This window comes from Podarcis cretensis (genome assembly GCF_951804945.1).
Source record: "Podarcis cretensis genome assembly, chromosome: 1".
Taxonomy (NCBI): Eukaryota; Metazoa; Chordata; class Lepidosauria; order Squamata; family Lacertidae; genus Podarcis; species Podarcis cretensis.
Genome location: NC_137170.1, coordinates 89,978,931 through 89,993,682, shown reverse-complemented (window position 1 = coordinate 89,993,682; position 14,752 = coordinate 89,978,931). Strand labels below are relative to the sequence as shown.

Genomic DNA, 14,752 nt, shown 5'->3' with positions numbered 1-14,752 from the left:
GTGACAGCAGTGTCCTGGGGGTAGGGGTGGGGGGAAGGTAAGATTGGCTTCCTGTCAACTCTGCCTTTGATTTAAGCCTCAAGGGCACATCTCTAACTTTTGACCCACTGGATCCTCCTGAAGGCACTGTGGTTCGCTTCATGCAACTTGCTTTCCAAGCACTTTCTAATAAAAGATCAAGGGCTTCTTTTCTTTTTTGGAAATGCCATCTGTTTGGGTGTGCAAGTTTGACAACCCAGGGAAAATTAAATAAAAGAAATATCCACAAAAATAGCATCTGAATCCCAAAGAAAATAGGATGGAATTAAAAAGTAATGGCTGAGATAACTCATAAATAACAATTTGTTCTCAATAAAAGTACTTTTTCCCAAAAAAAGGAACAGCAACAATATAGTCCCCCCCCCCCCCGGTGTAAAAGCTTCCTCATTCCCAAACCTTTAAAACAAGCCTCTTTTTGCACAGGATAGGTTGCTCAAGTATAAAGAATGAAACTTCACCCATAGCACAACCTTTTCCTCATTGCTCCCATTCTCAGGTGGCATTCTTAGATATTTTCTCTTCCTTGTCCCATGTTGTAAACAGATAAAATAGTCAAATTGCACATAACACACAACACAAAAACATGGTTGGAGTCCATATATACTCCCCACATCTGTCTATCTAGTATAGCTATCTTGTTGTTGTTGTTGTTGTTGTTGTTGTTGTTGTTGTTGTTGTTGCTGTTTAGTCGTATCTGACTCTTCGTGACCCCATGGACCAGAGCACGCCAGGCGCTCCTGTCTTCCACTGCCTCCCTCAGTTTGGTCAAACTCATGTTGGTAGCTTTGAGAACACTGTCCAACCATCTCGTCCTCTGTCGTCCCCTTCTCCTTGTGCCCTCCATCTTTCCCAACATCAGGGTCTTTTCCAGGGAGTCTTCTCTTCTCATGAGGTGGCCAAAGTATTGGAGCCTCAGCTTCAGGATCTGTCCTTCCAGTGAGCACTCAGGGCTGATTTCCTTCAGAATGGATAGGTTTGATCTTCTTGCAGTCCATGGGACTCTCAAGAGTCTCCTCCAGCACCATAATTCAAAAGCATCAATTCTTCGGTAAACAGCCTTCTTTCTGGTCCAGCTCTCACTTCCATACATCACTACTGGGAAAACCATAGCTTTAACTATATGGACCTCTGACGGCAAGGTAATGTCCCTGCTTTTTAAGATGTTGTCTAGGTTTGTCATCGCTTTTATCCCAAGAAGCAGGTATCTTTTAACCATTTGCAGTGATCATGGAACCTAAGAAAGTAAAACCTCTCACTGCCTCCATTTCTTCCCCTTCTATTTGCCAGGAGGGACCAGTGGCCATGATCTTTGTTTTTTTGATGTTGAGCTTCAGACCATATTTTGCACTTTCCTCTTTCACCCTCATTAAAAGGTTCTTTAATTCCTCCTCACTTTCTGCCATCAAGGTTGTGTCATCTGCATATCTGAGGTTGTTGATATTTCTCCCGGCAATCTTTATTCCATCTTGAGATTCATCCAGTCCCAGCCTTTCGTATGATGAATTCTGCATATAAGTTAAATAAGCTGGGAGACGATATACAGCCTTGTCGTATTCCTTTCCTTTATCTGTCTTACCTACAGTATCTAATTAATTACATCCAGTGGAGCAGATGAGAGCAATAGTGGGTTTAATGGTCAAGTAGGCGGTTTCTACCCATGATGTGGAGAGAAGCGCAGGACCTCCATACACACTGCCAAGGCTTGTGCTCTGGGAAGGTCATTTAGGTGCTGCCATGACCGCGGGTGGCGCTGTGGCTTAAACCACAGAGCCTAGGACTTGCCAATCAGAAGGTTGGCAGTTCGAATCCCCGTGACGGGGTGAGCTCCCGTTGTTCGGTCCCTGCTCCTGCCAACCTAGCAGTTTGAAAGCACATCAAAGTGCAAGTAGATAAATAGGTACCGCTCTGGCGGGAAGGTAAACGGTGTTACCGTGTGCTGCTCTGGTTTGCCAGAAGCGGCTTAGTCATGCTGGCCACATGACCCGGAAGCTGTACGCCGGCTCCCTTGGCCAATAAAGCGAGATGAGTGCCGCAACCCCAGAGTCGGCCATGACTGGACCTAATGGTCAGGGGTCCCTTTACCTTTACCTTTATGGGCATGGTATGACTTCACCCCTGGAGGCTTCCTCCATTGTCTCTCGAGACAGATGGATGCCAACAGCAACCAGTTCCCATGCTTTGTCAACTACTGCTTAGAAGGTGGTACCTGCGGACATTTCCATCGTGGAACCCGTTGAAACTTGGGTGCTGTTAACAAAGGGCCTGCTAATTTCACATTGTACTCTTGCAATATTTTCTTTCTCCAAGCAATGCAATAGAATGGTAAATGGGTTCTGTGGGATCATATACCTTGTAATTATGTAGCTGAGGATCCTTGTTTTGGATATGACCATTTTATAATCATCATCATCAACATCCGAGGAGCACAGGGTGGTTTACAATGTAAAAACACAAAAATACATAACACAATAACAAACAAAAATAATTACACCTTCCCCCCTACCCCCCATGTCCCAGTTTAAAAGATTTAATTAGCTAAAGATCTGGGAGAAGAGGACAGTTTTTGCCTCGCACTTAATGATATGTAATGAAGAACCTCCAATAAAAAGTATTTTTAAAAATCTGATATGTAATGACGGTGCTAGGTAAGCCTCCCTGGGGAGAGCATTCCAGAAGCAGGGAGCCACCACAGAAAAGGCCCATTCTTGTCTTGCCACCCCCCGGACCTCACACGGATGAAGCACACGAAGAAGGGCCTCAGATGTTGATTGCCGGGGCCAATTTAGTTCACATAGAGAGAGGCATCCTTGAAGTATTGTGATCCTGAGCTTAGTTAAGGCTTTATAGGTGAAAACCAGCACTTCGAATTCAGCCTGGGAGCTCATTGGCAGCCTGTGCGGTCGAGCCAACAATTGGTGTTATATGCTGAAACCTGACCAATATGTATGTATCTATGTTCCTCTGCTACCACACCTCTTCTGACATTTATTCTCATATCCTTGGAAGTGTATTTTGTTAAGGTTGCCAGGAACTGAAACTCTGTGAGGAGGTAAACTACAAATCCCAGGAATCATTGGGGGAAGCAACAACTGTTAAAGTGGTAGAAATGTGTTTTAACTCTGTGGTGTGGATGTGACCTTGCTGTGCTCTGTGCCCACACTCTCAGCTACTGTGCTACATCTGCTAAACTTAGGATACCAATATTATTAGTTATTTATTTTTATTTTTAATAAGATTTGTATACTGCCCTTCATCATAAGGTCTAAGGGCGGTAAGGCAGTGCATTTCCTCCTGCTCGGTTCCACTCATTTTGGGTAAAGCAGTGCATAATGCTGCTTTGGGATTCCAGCCATGCCCCATGGACTTGAGCTCATATTTAAGCTGACTTTTGAGGCCTCCTCCCTCCTCTTCTTACCAAAACACAAACAAAACCTTTGGCTCCCTGTTAGCCTGTCCCACTCAGCCTTGCCAAATGATAAAAGGTCCCCTAATAAATAGCTTCTCCATCTTCTAATTCCGGGGGACGGATCAGGGTGGGGGTCAGCTGTTCCCAGCATGCGGCGGGCATAGGAAGGAACAAGGGTCTCTGTGTACATATAATAAAGGGAGTCTACACAATGCTCTCTCCCTCCTCCCCTCCCTGCCCCATTAGATTTAAGTCATGGCCTTAGGAAAACACTGGCTTTTCTAGCGGAGCTATTCAGTCCAAAACAATGCCTCCGACAAGCAGCCAGAGAAGGCAAGGCAGGCACATTCCACATATGAAGCAATTAGTTAAGAGGCTCCATCATCCCTCAACCTCATTTGGGCACAAAATCAAAGAAACTGCCTTGATATCATAGAACAGTAGTTTGGTGATGACTTCAAAGGTCACCTAGCATAAGCTTCTTTTGGTGGGGCAAGATCTATCACAACAAAGAGTGTGACTGAGCAGCAGAATCAGGGGCTCAAAGGTTGCCTGTGTGCCTTGGCCGATTTTAAATGAGGCCAGCGTCTGATGTCAGTCCTGACTATGCCAGCCTTGTCCACACAACAGTATACATACCTGTTGTTGTCTTTTGTAGGCAACTGGCAGCTGAAGTATTTGGTCCAGCCCCAACATAGGTCCTAACACTAAGTAATGATTCAATATGCATCTCAACTGCCTTGGAATGCGGGTGGCACTGTGGTCTAAAACACCAAGCCTCTTGGGCTTGCTGATCAGAAGGTTGGCGGTTTGAATCCCCACAACAGGGTGAGCTCCTGCTGCTCTGTCCCATCTCCTGCCAACCTAGCAGTTCAAAAGCACACCAGTGCAAGTAGATAAATAGGTATCCCTGGGGTGGGAAGGTAAATGGCATTTCTGTGCGCTCTGGTTTCTGTCACAGTGTCCTGTTGCTCCAGTAGCGGTTTAGTCATGCTGGCCACATGACCCAGAAAGCTGTCTGTGGACAAACGCCGGCTCCCTCAGCCTGAAATGAGATGAGTGCCACACCCCATAGTCACCTTTGACTGGACTTACTCATCCAGGGGTCCTTTACCTTTACCTTTTTACCTTGTCTCCCACTAACTAACATGCAGGCCCTGCATAGATGTTGTTGGGGTACCACTTTCACCTTCCCTGATCATTGGCCATGCTGGCTGGAAGTGATGTCAAACAACCTCTGAAGAGGGGATCCATGTCGGCTGCCCCTTGATAAATAAAGGGATCTGAAATATACTCAGAGTCGCAAAGTGATTTCATGCTCTTTATTCAGCTCATAGTGGTGAGGAGGAATGAATGAAAGTCCCCTCAAAGTATCTGCTTTATATACACTATTTACACAATGGGCTGCACATGATTGGCTAATTCCGGAATTCTATGTAAGCCAATCAGGTTGTGGATTCACTTCTATCTGGAGCATGATTGGGAGGTTCCTGCCAACCAATCATACTGCTGCATTGTTCTAGGACCAATCAGACTGCTGCATTCTGAATCCTATTGTTCTAGGACCAATCAGACTGCTGCATTTTGGATCCTATTGTTCTGGGACCAATCAGACTGCTGCAGTTTGGATCCTATTCAACTCAGTACATAACAGGATCTCTAACCTCTTGTTCTTCATTCTTATAAATCAGCTGAGGCTTTGTCAGAGACCTCCTCTTCTTATATGCATCAGTTGCCTGTTCACACTGGTGTCTCAGCTAATGCAGGAGTGAGTCAGGGTGCAGATCCAGGATTGCGCAGATAAACCCCCTGCTGAAGAAATAGCTGCTGACCAGATTTCCATACATTTTCAAATGTTCCCTCTCTCTCCTCAGAAACAAACTTGCAATGTTTTAAAATATGAACAGATTTCTTATGACATTGTTCATGGGCTCAAATCCACTGCATCAGACACAAGACTCAAGTCCACAAAAGCTGATGCCATATAATACATTTGTTAGCCTTTAAGACTTTGAGTCTTTAGTCTGTTTCAGCAAAAACAGTAGATGTGGGTGTTGGACTAGACCCTGGGAGACCAGGGTTCAAATCTCCACTCAGCCATGAAACTCGCCGGGTGACCTTGGGCTGGTCACTGCCTCTCAGCCTAACTTCCCTCACCAAGTGGTTGTGAAGATAAAATGGAGGAGAGGAGAATCATGTACCATATTTTTTGCACCATAACACTCACTTTTTTCCTCCTAGAAAGTAAGGGGAAATGTCTGTGCCTGTTATGGAGGAAATGCCTACGCGTGGCATGCCTACGGATTTTCCTCCTCTAAAAACTACGTGCGTGTTATGGTCGGGTACGTGTTATAGAGTGAAAAATATGGTAGTTGCCTTCAGCTCCTTGGGGAAAAGTTGGTATATACATGTAATAAAAGACTGAATGAAATAAAATAAATTGTGGCACCTCTTTGCTAGCTTTGCATAACAATGGCACAAGTGGCCTTTTCGAACCTCCCCCCCCCCCCGGAAGGGCCTGGAAGTTGGGATACAAATAATTTCAGCAAGGAAAAACAAAACAAAACGGTGGGATGTGTGGTGTCATGTGTAAAGTAAAAATGTAAATGAAACATTTGCCAAAGACTGTCAATGGCATGTGGACAGCAATGATCGCATTACAGTAATACTATAGCCACTGGTTTAGAATGATGAGGAACTGAGAAAAACTCAAAGAATAGAGATTGGGTGTTACACAGTTTTCACTGAAATATTTGGGGAGGGGGGTTTGATGTCTTTGCAAGATTGGAACTGGCATTCCTTGGAGGATTGTCTCCCTTTTGACTGGAGCTGGTCAGCACAAGATCATTGTGGTGGCCATTTACTTAGATGGCTTTAATAGGGGATTACAGAAATTCATGAATAGCAGACCTATCAGTGACCATTAGCCAACATTGTTAAATGCAGCCTCCTTTGTCCAGAGGCTGTGAATAAAAATAGCTGGTTTGGGTGAGACTAGTCTAACAATGGTAAAATAATAATAATAATAATAATAATAATAATAATAATATTGTCTAGTGGCGCCTTAGAGACCAACTAAGTTTGTTCTTGGTATAAGCTTCCATGTGCATGCACACTTCTTCAGATTCACTGGTAAAATACAGTTGTTTGCCTTGACCTCTATGTGACCTTCATTAACTGTGACATTGCCAAAATTTTGAACTGTTTTGCACCATGATCTCTGCGTTTTGCTCCGTCCTACGAACTGAAGAACAGATACTCAAACCAAGAGTCACAGGTATTGCCCAAAACAAAACCCCACCCAAGAGTAGTCATACAAATTGCGGAGAGGCCTGTAGCTTTCACAATGCTTAGTCATGAACCCTCGCTCCACCCAATATCCTGGGAGCAACAGACTGCAAAGCCGAAAGGAAGACTGAAACAGGTATGTCAAGCACCTCTATAATATTAAACATAGATAAAATCTTCAGAATATTTTGCAGGGGCAATAAGCACTTTGAAACAGTTGTGGGGGTGGGGTTGCCTCTCATTCACCATCAATAAACAACAACAAATAGTCTGTGGGACTTTAAGAACTGTTTTTAGTATGTCATAAACTTTTGTCAGCCAGAGCCTACTTCATATGTATTGTGAGTCTGTGAGTCTGCGTGTGTAAATATGTGTGTATATTTTGTGTGTGTATGGGTGTTTCAAATAATAACAGCAGATTTTACAACAAGCAATTATAAGCAAACACATTGCTGTTATTCTTTTTAGTCTAACTGGAGTCCTGTACCATCCTGAGATTTTTTTTGAAGTTATTGTATGCTTTTGTATTTCTGCTGTTTATGACTTTAAGATCTGTAGCTAAATGGACAGGAAGTTGAGTTGGCTATGGCTGCATTCACACGTGGCGTTCCTTCAGTTACTTTTTTACTGATTGTAAAGCTTGCACTTCTGCTGTGTTTTCTAATTATCTTTTCTCACATCAGAATCTTTAATAATGTTATGCTATTTTAAATTTCAATCACACCAGTAGTCTGTACTGCAATGTGAAAGGAAAGTTAGATTGGAATTGGAATCCTGCCTCATTTAGCTTGGCAAGGCCTACATTTTGGAACTTCTTGCCTAATGGGATCAAGTAGGTGCCTTCATAGAATCATAGAATTGTAAAGTTGTAAGGGATCCTGGGGATCATCTAGTCCAACCCCTTGCAACTCAGGAATCTCGACTAGATCATACATGACAGATGGCCATTCATCCTCCATACACTTTTTGGTGCCTGCTTACAAATTCTTGTTTAGGCAAGTCTACCCAGATGCTCAGAAAGTTGAGGGAATTTTAATATGCTTTAGTATTATTATTTTTTGTATGTTTGGAAGTAGAGGTGTGATTCCCTCCCCCCTTGATTTTACTGTTTTATCTTTTGTAAACTGCTTTGAGGTGGTTTTTTGTTTTTGTTTTTACAGTCAAGCAGTGTATAAATTTTATGAAATAAATTAATGCTATGCTTCTCATATATTTCACATAGTACATGAAACAATGCCGAGACCATGCACATTTCCTGTTTCTGAGGTTAGGCCTTTACTCATTGAAGAACGGGAAGCAATAGTGCAAAATAATGGAAAGATTTCTGGGAAAAAACACATTGTTTGGAGAAGACTTAGTGACAAACTTGCAAAGAAGAAAATCAACATTTCTCCCTGCAACCTTTATTTGACTGTTATTGGTAATCGCTATGAGTTCCACAGCGCATTGGGAATTTGTACAGAACCTGCAGATTCTGACAGGGTAAATCATGAGCGTTCACCAACTTTATCCTCTGCTGAGTCCAAAGACTACAAAACAGAGGGAAACCTTGAAGAAAGTAAAGAGGATGAATACTTTTGGAGCAAACAAACAAATGTGGATGAAACTCTAGAGAGAAAGGAATTCACAATCATATTTTCTAAAGAGGAATGGGCTGAGATTTGCATCTTAAATGTGCCGAAACCTCATGTATGGACGCACAAGCTAAACTTTCGTGTGCAGCCTCATTTGAAATGGCCCTGTAAAATAAGATACAGGGAAGGAAAGGTCACTAGGTCAGACGTGGCGCAGCAATATTTGAAAGTGGAAGGAGAATGCACATTTTGCAAGTCACAGTTCATAGGACGTGTTACAGCAGCACTGCCAGCAGAAGCAGCAGTAATAATGCAATGCTCTTACAAGGGCCGCTTCAGTGATTCTCATCCACCAGATCTGAAAAGAAAGCTATCTGCAGATGCCACTATGACATTTGGTGATCTTGGAGCTAGTTATCTGCCTTTGACAAATCTCTCGGGTGTGGCAAAGTGCAATGCTCTGAAGGGAACTCGCTTGCATGAAGATCCCATCCTTGCTGTTGCACTTGCAATGAACATACCACCATATGAGGGTATTATCCGGCAGGTGTCCTATGATTACCTGTTTGTAAGATATCACAGCTCAGCACAGCTCCAGGTTTACCATCGGTACATGAACACTGCCAGGCTTCCAAGTCTGAGCATTGGTGCAACAGGAGGATTGGTCCAAATGGTTGATAGGGGTGGAAAGTGTGAAAAATCTGATCACATACTTCTGTATAGTGCTGTTGTTCAAAACCTGGAGGCCCAAAAAATCTATCCGGTGTGCAGCATGGTGTCTGAACAACATGATGCAGAGACCGTCCAATATTGGTTGAAAATGTGGCTCCGAGATGGTGCAGAGAAGCCTAAGGAGGTTGTTGTGAGCACATCTCAAACTCTCATGTCAGCATGCATTCAGGCATTCACACCATTTCCATCGCTGTCAGACTATCTGGATGAGTGTGCAAAGATTTTGAATGACAACCGGGGATTGAAGAATTTGCCCTATAGCTACATCAGGAATGATGTAGGGCACATGATGAACCTGGTGGCAAGTTGGCCTAGTCTGTGGGGACAGCATCCCCAAATTCGTGAATTCTACTTAAAGTCTCTGGGTCTGGTGGCGCAAGCATGGGATATAAAAGATGTGAAGTCTCTGCTGAGACACATCATCACTGTTGCCGTGAGTCAAACTGAGGGAGAGGGCAAGGATACAGGCCAGCCAACAAATTGTGAGCTAAGCAAACACATCCTTCTACAAAGGATTGAAGGTTTTTGTCCTCCAGGAGATACAAGGGAAGAAGAATGGAGTGACGTATGTTCTCCTGCTGGTCCCATAGAAAAGTGCAATGGTAATGCTTTCACACTCATGGTGGAGGAAATAAGGCATACTGTCACCACCAGTGTTGTTCCTGGAACTAGGCCTAACTGTCAAATGCTTCCAGATCTAGTAAGAGACATACTTAAAATTTCCCATTTGATTCCACTGTGGACAGCTGTGATGGTTCCATTCTATGGATATGGTGGTGTTACAGCCAGCAGCGCTTCCAGTAAGGCTTATTTCAAGGACTTGAAACATGCACACTTTAAACATCTAACCCTACCCATGCGCCTGGATGACTTCGTTTTCGAGCACATCCAGTCATTGGAAGGCATCATGAAGCTTGCCGCTGCAGCTCAAATGACAACTGCGGTCAATGAGGATTGCATGGGGGAAACAGCTCAAGAAAAGGTGACTGCTCAGTGTGCCAATGAGACGGTGCTCAAGAGAAGAGCAAAATCGGCAGCAATACCCAGGTAAGAAATGCAGACAAAATGGACAAAATGCATTTTCTGGGAAGGGTGACAAGTAGAGCATGATCCATGGATGCCACAGACTCATCACTGGGCCAGATGGGGCTTTTCTGAAAAAGGATGCTGAACTAATGATAGCCAATGCGGTCCCTTTGGAGTACATCTCCAAAGGGCATTGGCCATGCTGACTCAGGGATGGGAGTTAAAGTGGAGGGCACCCTTGGCCTGGTTCAGCAGTGCTGTTCTTAAGCAGCGTAGATCCCACACTGAGGCTACTGCTTCATCAAAAGGAAAAGTTATCATTGGGGTTGGTTGGGAGGAGAAGCCATGAAGAATAGAAAGGAGCACAGGCAGCAAAATGAGATTGCAGCTGTCTATTGAACATCTCTTCTACTGTCTTTTGAGCATTGCTTCCACACACAAAAAGACTCAAAATGTATCTCAGATGGCCAAGTTGTTAAAAGTTGCGTGGTAATCCTAAAAAGACAAGGGTGTGGGAGGAAACTCCTATGAGGCCATCTTAATAGAAAGGAGATTGGACAGGCAAGCACTGCCACCTTCTGGCCATCCAAACTGATATGCTCCAGTTAGACCTGATACATTGGTGATGGGCTCAAGTCATTAACCCTTTCTTTGCTTCTTTTATGCTGCTTGGTGTTTTTTACAAATTTTATTGACTGCTTTTATATGCCTCTTATGTTTTGCAATTTTAATGTTCTTGTTTTTATGTTTTGTTTTGTTTTTCTAAATTTTTAACTTGTTGAGAGCTGCCCTGGAAACCTACGTGTGTGTGTGTGTGTGTGTGTGTGTGTGTGTGTTTAAATGGGCATTTCTTTTATTTTCTTTGCAGCAACGTTCATCCTGCTTTTAAGTGATCAGCAGCATCTCCCTGTCTCAGTTCTCATTTCCCAACTTGATAATGCCACTGAGGGACTTCACAAACTCCATCCGGAATCTTCAGGGTCTTCTTTGAGGCCAGAGTGGACGACCTGCAGCCAGTTCAGCAGTGGAGGCAAAGTGAGATTCTCCGGGTTCATTGCGCTGCCTGGCTTATGATGTGAAATGAGCAGGCACTGGCTCTCCGGCAGCTGCTGTTGCTGGATAAAACAAGAGTGCCACATTTCAATCTCCTTCACACAGCCAGACGAGCCTTGGTTAAAAACAATAGTGACCCCATGGGAATCTTTCATCAGTACTGGCCAGAAAGTCTCGGATTTTTGATCCCCTCCACAATTCCACAGTTCAATCCAACACCCTGCTCCTTTGCCATTTCCCCCGAAATCTGGCTTCTTGTATTCTCGGGTCCTTACTGCATGTGATGGGAGATAACTACCAATGCCTTCGGTGCTCTCTGACAAGGAGTTTGCCAAGACAGGCTTTCCAGCCTCACTGGGGCCAACAAAGAGGATCTTCACCTTTGGCACCTTCCCTTGGACTAGGCCACATAGCCTTGACCTCACATATAAAGCCAACCTGAGCAAACAGCTGAAAGGGCAGCTCCAATCCTCTGGAAACACATTGAAGAATGGAATATAAATCCGTGTGAGGTGTTTGCGATTCTATTATATATAAAATAAGACTTGACTGAATGGGGATGTTGGGTGCATTCTGAAGTACGGTAATATTTTAATTTAAAAACTGTAGCTATTCCCCCACTCTGTAAACAACAATCTATAACAAATTATCCTCATCTCTTTCTTTCTTTTTTTTTGGGGGGGTGTTATTGGGTTGTTGTTGTTTTTTATTTTGAGTATGTGCTTTGTGGTTTTATATTCTGATTTTATCTTGTGAACCGTCCTGAGACCTGTGAGTATAATGTGGTATAATAATAATAATAATAATAATAATAATAATAATAATAGGAGCATCCACCTGTCCTTTGTCAACCAAGCTGGGAGAAAGAAGCTTTTCTGCAGTAATTCTGTTCTTTTTAGAAGTGCTATAAACATTGAATAAGTTCATCTACTCAGGAGCAATTTAGAGAGAGGCCATGTTCCAGAGCTTTCCCCAGTTCCACTTTCCACCCACACATAGTTTCCTCACTCCATCACTAATGTCTGAGCAGGGTTTCAGGACAGTTCTCCATTTCCAAACCTATCCATGCTGCACTGTTCCAAAGTTTCAAGGTAACAGTGAATTGGAAAATGTTCTGGTCTAGAGGCCATCCAGCAGGTGGACTCATATTCTGACCTGGTTAAAGGCAGTTTCCTATGAATGGAATTAAGTTTCCATCCTCCCCCAACCCAAAAACATTGCTTGGAAGGTAAGTGTGCCTCTTGAACTCCTCTCATTCGTATGCAGGAGAGAGTGAGAAGGCACTGGAAGCATATTAAAACCCTCAAGTGGCCTTTAGGGACAGACACTGATCCCAGCCATGAGACCCCAAATGCCGGTTGTCAGAGCTGCCTCTAGGTCCCAGCTCACAGAGGACCAACGCTAGGCTGTAGTAATGTACAAAAGTCTTTATTGAAGTTCAGTTTCCATTTCAAAGCCACAGCGTGCAGCCCTACGTCTTAAACCCTAGATCGGCGAAGTCCCGTCTGAGTCTCCTCCCCTATGACACCAGTTTAAGATCCTAGCCCTGCTCTACCTTTTACGCTGCTCTCTCCTCCTCTGGGTCCTCCTGCCCGCTGGGGCATTGCCCTTTCTGGACTCTTCCGACGCTGAGTCGCTTAGCTCCTCCCCCTCCCCCCGGCGGGCTTTAGGACCCGGTTCCCAATCCTCATTCTCTGCTGTCCCGCGCTCCTGTACATTTGAACTTGCCTCTCGCGCCAGCCCAGTGACCTTTCTCCTAACCGTTACAGTACTTCGGTCACTGCTTCCCTCTTCCGGGACACTGGCCGGATCTGACCTCTCCTCCGTTGTCCGACTTTCTGATGGAGGCGTGGTCAGCCCTGCCTTATCTTCTCTCCCTGGTGGGGAATGCACTGGCCCCGATCCTTGGGACTCTTCCCCCCCACTCTGCTCTGGTGGGGAAGCTGGTCCTGATTTCCAGCTACTGCTCTGGGAGTCCCTGCTGCCCCCTTGCTCCTGGGGCATTCCCCTTGGGAACCCCCTACCCCTGGCCGCTGGCGCCCCCTTCTGTGAATCTTCGCTGGAGAGGCTCATGGAATCCCTCAGTCCACTGTCCTCTTCTCCTACGCTCCCCTCAAATTCTTCCCCTTCGCTCTCCATCTCCTCTCTTCCCTGTGCCTCTGCTCCTGAGCCCCTGACACTGGTATTCTGAGTTATGTAGTCTGGGCACATTTTGTCTCTTCCACAAATGCAGCATTTTGCTTTACACAGGACTGAGTGGCAGTTTATGTGGGAGAAAGTAAAGGCACGCCTTCATGTATGGAAGTGAGAGCTGGACCATAAAGAAGGCTGATCGCCGAAGAATTGATGCTTTTGAATTATGGTGCTAGAGGAGACTCTTGAGAGTCCCATGGACTGCTAGAAGATCAAACCTATCCATTCTGAAGGAAATTAGCCCTGAGAGCACACTGGAAGGACAGATCCTGAAGCTGAAACTCCAATACTTTGGCCACCTCATGAGAAGAGAAGACTCTCTGGAAAAGACCCTGATGTTGGGAAAGATGGAGGGCACAAGGAGAAGGGGGTGACAGACAATGAGATGGTTGGACAGTGTCCTCAAAGCTACTAACATGAGTTTGACCAAACTGCGGGAGGCAGTGGAACACAGGAGTGCCTGGCGTGCTCTGGTCACAAAGAGTCAGACACGACTAAACAACAACAACAACAAAGGCACGCCTTCAGGGTCACCCCTGGGGTAGCACCTGTTTATGAGAAACACATTCTGCCTCCTTTCAACACTGCCCTAGACTGCAACATGGTAGTTTGTCCCATAAAAGTCAGCTAGCTAACCAGCCAGCAATGCTCTCTTTCAGGAAACTCCATTCCTCTCTGTGCTTTTTTTGTTCCCTACTAGCCCCAGCAGTCAGCCAGCATTCGGTGTCTACTGAGCATGCTCAGTAGGTTGTGTTAGAGTTGCCACCCTTTTAGGTTTTCCTCCCTAAATATTCTTTGTACTTCTGCAAACTTTGGGGTTCTCCCAAGTCTCCTTGTGCTTGGATAGTGCCATTTTGACTGCATAAGGATACACACTCGGTTGAAATATATATAGGAGCAACCCAGAACTGAGCCACGCACCGTCTTTTTTACATACCTCCAATCTTTTGACTGCAGATCTACACTCTGGATTTGTTTTGTTAATCATGCTAACAGGGATGATAGCATGTTGAGAAAACTGTATGGAAGAGAATGCTGAGATTTGGCTGTAATAACTATATAGCTATGCTATGCTCTAATTGATCATATTTAAAACTAGTTATGCTACAGATGTCTATTCTGTAGATCTATCTAGTTATGGCATTCTATGCTATAGACAATGTTTTTGAACTGCATTTCTTTAAAAACTGCTTTTCATCCATTGCAATCTGTGGGGAAATAATCTGTTTTCTGGCAGGCTAATCTACCATAAAAGAAATGAATCATTTTTGTGGGTTTTTTTGGTGGGGAAGTGACTCTAGTTACTGGATCACACAGCTTGCCAAAGGTGGAAAAGATATCTCCTGTTTTGGGGGCTGGCCTAAAAATGGTTGGTTTTCCTATTACTCTGGGTTTTCTTTGAGTCAGTTTGGCTGTGCGTTGGGACTGGCTTTCTGTTCAG

At 44.4% G+C, this 14,752-nt stretch overlaps 1 pseudogene across 1 annotated transcript; it reads right to left on the bottom strand.

Annotated features, from left to right (window-relative positions):
• Positions 1 to 10,896: 10,896 nt before the first annotated feature.
• Positions 10,897 to 12,045, bottom strand: LOC307202895 (intraflagellar transport protein 22 homolog pseudogene; annotated as a pseudogene). Its single transcript has 2 exons — positions 11,956 to 12,045; positions 10,897 to 11,642 (listed from the first exon to the last, which is right to left on the bottom strand). The product of its transcript is annotated as an intraflagellar transport protein 22 homolog pseudogene (transcript).
• Between the last annotated feature and the right edge of the window lie 2,707 nt (positions 12,046 to 14,752).